The 3,198-nt window shown below is 39.6% G+C and overlaps 1 non-coding gene across 1 annotated transcript; it reads left to right on the top strand.

Moving 5' to 3' along the window:
• Positions 1 to 1,796: 1,796 nt before the first annotated feature.
• On the top strand, positions 1,797 to 1,903 carry LOC114236698 (U6 spliceosomal RNA). The gene has a single exon (XR_003622563.1). It is a non-coding gene; the product is annotated as a U6 spliceosomal RNA (small nuclear RNA).
• Positions 1,904 to 3,198: the final 1,295 nt, after the last annotated feature.

Genomic DNA, 3,198 nt, shown 5'->3' with positions numbered 1-3,198 from the left:
GAGCAATGAGCTCAGAGGTGGAGAAAGTTCTTGTAGGCCTTCTGAGGACTTGATTTCACCCTGAATGGGACACAAGTCATTGGAGGGTTTCGAGAACAAGACAGGCTTGCCCTGACTTGGTCTAAAATGATCACTCCATCCACAGACTAAATGTCCATCAACAGAGAAATGGATAAAGAAGATGTGGTACATATATACAATGGAATACTACTCAGCCATCAAAAAGAATGAAATAATGCCATTTGCAGCAATATGGACGCAACTACAGATGATCATACTAAATGCAGTCAGTCAGAAAGAGAAAGACAAATATCATATGATATCACTTATATGTGGAATCTTTTAAAAAATGATAAAAATGAACTTATTTACAAAACAGACTCACAGACTTAGAAAACAAGCTTATGGTTACCAAAGGGGAAAGCGGGGGGTGTGGAGGGATAGACTGGGAGTTTGGGATCAACATATACACACTACCATGTTTAAGACATATAACCAACAAGGACCTACTGTATAGCACAGGGAACTCTGCTCAGTATTCTGTGATAACCTACATGGGAAAAGAATCTGAAAAAGAATAGATACTTGTATATGTATAACTGAATCACTTTGCTGTACACCTGAAACTAGACAACATTGTTAATCACCTTTCTCCAATGTAAAATTAAAAAAAAAAATTTAAAAGAGTGACAAGGATGAAAGAAAAGACATCAGATATGAGAATATTACAGTTGGTAATGTGAAATATAATTGGGGTATGGAATAAAAGGAAAAAAGTGTGGTAGTAGGAAATGTTTAAGATTCCAGACATATTTTGAAAGGAGAATAGAATATGTTGATCAATTGAATGTGCATTTATATTAAAAGAGCAGAAGAAATACTTTAAGATTTTTGGTCTCAGCAACTGTTAGCCCAGCAGGATAATTTTCATGTGTATATGAGAAATACCATGGATGGACCAGAATTGAGAATAAAGGAAGGACTTAAGAATTCATTTTTTTAACATGCGAAACTGGAGATGTCTGTAGGGCGTGTAAGGTTTGCCAAATTGGCAATAGGATATGTAAGTTTAGACTTTTCTAAAGTTCTAGGGCAAGGAAAGAATGAACTGAGGCTGGATAGAAACTTGGGAGTTACCAGGGATTAAAAGGTATTTAAAGCTGTAGAACAGCATGATATTAAATATGAAGTGAGGGGCTTCCCTGGTGGCGCAGTGGTTGAGGGTCTGCCTGCCGGTGCGGGGGACACGGGTTCAGGCCCTGGTCTGGGAAGATCCCACATGCCGCGGAGCAACTAGGCCCGTGAGCCACAACTACTGAGCCTGTGCTCTAGAGCCTGTGCTCCGCAACAAGAGAGGCCGCGATAGTGAGAGGCCCGCGCACCACGATGAAGAGTGGCCCCCGCTTGCCGCAGCTGGGGAGGGCCCTCGCGCGGAGACGAAGACCCAACACAGCCAGGAATAAATAAATAAATAAAATTATAAAAAAAAAAAAATGAAGTGAATGTATGAAAAGATGAGTTCATCCTATGAATGAGCCCAGGAACCCTCCAAATTTTAGAGTTTGGGGAAAGCAGAAGGATTGCCAGAAGTGCTGGAAAAGAAGTCTAGAGGAGGTCCAAAATAATAGCAACATCTTGGGGGCCAAGTAGAGAAAATGGTCAACTACTTCAAATAGAGCTGATAAACCAAGCATAATGAGGGCAAAAAATGACCATTGTATTTGTCAGCAGAGACAGTAGTAACCTGGATAAGGGTGTTCTAGGTGGAGTGGTCCTTCCTTTAAGAAGGGAAATCTGTGCTCGCTTCAGCAGCACATATACTAAAATTGGAACAATACAGAGAAGATTAGCATGGCCCCTGCACAAGGATGACACGCAAATTCGTGAAGCGTTCCATATTTTTATATGTATAACCGATTCACTTTGTTATAAAGCAGAAACTAACACACCACTGTAAAGCAATTATACTCCAATAAAGACATTTAAAAAATAAATAAATAAATAAATAAAATGAAAAAAAAAGAAGGGAAATCTTATTGGAGTAGATTCACAAAGACGTTCAGGAGATGAATTTGATATGGTGGGTACAGTTGAGCAGAGCTCTTTGGCAATACTGAGGGATGGGAGTAAGCTTTGCAGGGTCTCAATTTTTTTAAAGTGGTATATATTGCAGCACATTCTATGTTGATGGAATGATCCTCTTGAGGAAACAGATCATCAGTTGAGAAGCAGAGGAGAGTGTATCCACGGAGCATTGTCCTTGTGTAGGTGACAGAAGATAAAACCTAGTGTCCTAGGAGGTGGATCGAAAAAGATCTTGCTGTGATTTATGCCAAAGAGTGTTCTACTTATGATTCCCTCTAAGAGTTTTATAGTGTCTGGCTTTACATTTAGGTCTTTAATCCATTTTGAGTTTATTTTTGTGTATGGTGTTAAGGAGTATTCTAATTTCATTTTTTTACGTGTAGCTGTCCAGTTTTCCCAGCACCACTTATTGAGGAAACTGTCTTTTCTCCCTTGTATATTCTTGCCTCCTTGTCATTAGGTGACCACAGGTGCTTGTGTTTATTTCTGGGCTTTCTATCCTGTTCCATTGATCTATATTCTGTTTTTCTGCCAGTACAATACTGTCTTGATTACTATAGCTTTGTAGTATAGTCTGAAGTCAGGGAGCCTGATTCCTCCAGCTCTGTTTTTCTTTCTCGAGATTGCTTTGGTTGTAAGGGGAGGATGGGTAAATTGGAAGACTGGGATTGACACATACACACCATTATATATAAAATAGATAACTTATAAGGACCTACTGTACAGCACAGGGAACTCTACTCAATATTCTGTAATGGCCTATATGGGAAAAGAGTCTAAAAAAGAATGGATATATGTATAACTGATTCACTTTGCTGTACACCTGAAACTAACACAACATTGTAAAGCGACTATACTCCAATAAAAAATTTTTTAAAAAAAGAAAAACAACCTAGTATCCCAGTGGAGGGGGTGAGTTTCGGGAAGAAGAGTGGAGAAAAGACACCCACAGACAGAGACTAGACAAATCACAGACAGTCTGCAAAGTCCTCCCTCCTTTTCTCTACTATGGTCACACAGGACATACTTTTCTCTCCTGCTCTGAACTACTGAGACATGTAGCAAGATGTCCACTAAGAGCATCTAGCCTTGGGTCCTGAGGGTCCAGAGTCC

The sequence above is a fragment of the Balaenoptera acutorostrata genome, chromosome X (assembly GCF_949987535.1).
Source record: "Balaenoptera acutorostrata chromosome X, mBalAcu1.1, whole genome shotgun sequence".
NCBI lineage: Eukaryota > Metazoa > Chordata > Mammalia > Artiodactyla > Balaenopteridae > Balaenoptera > Balaenoptera acutorostrata.
This window is presented reverse-complemented; position numbering and strand designations above follow the sequence as displayed.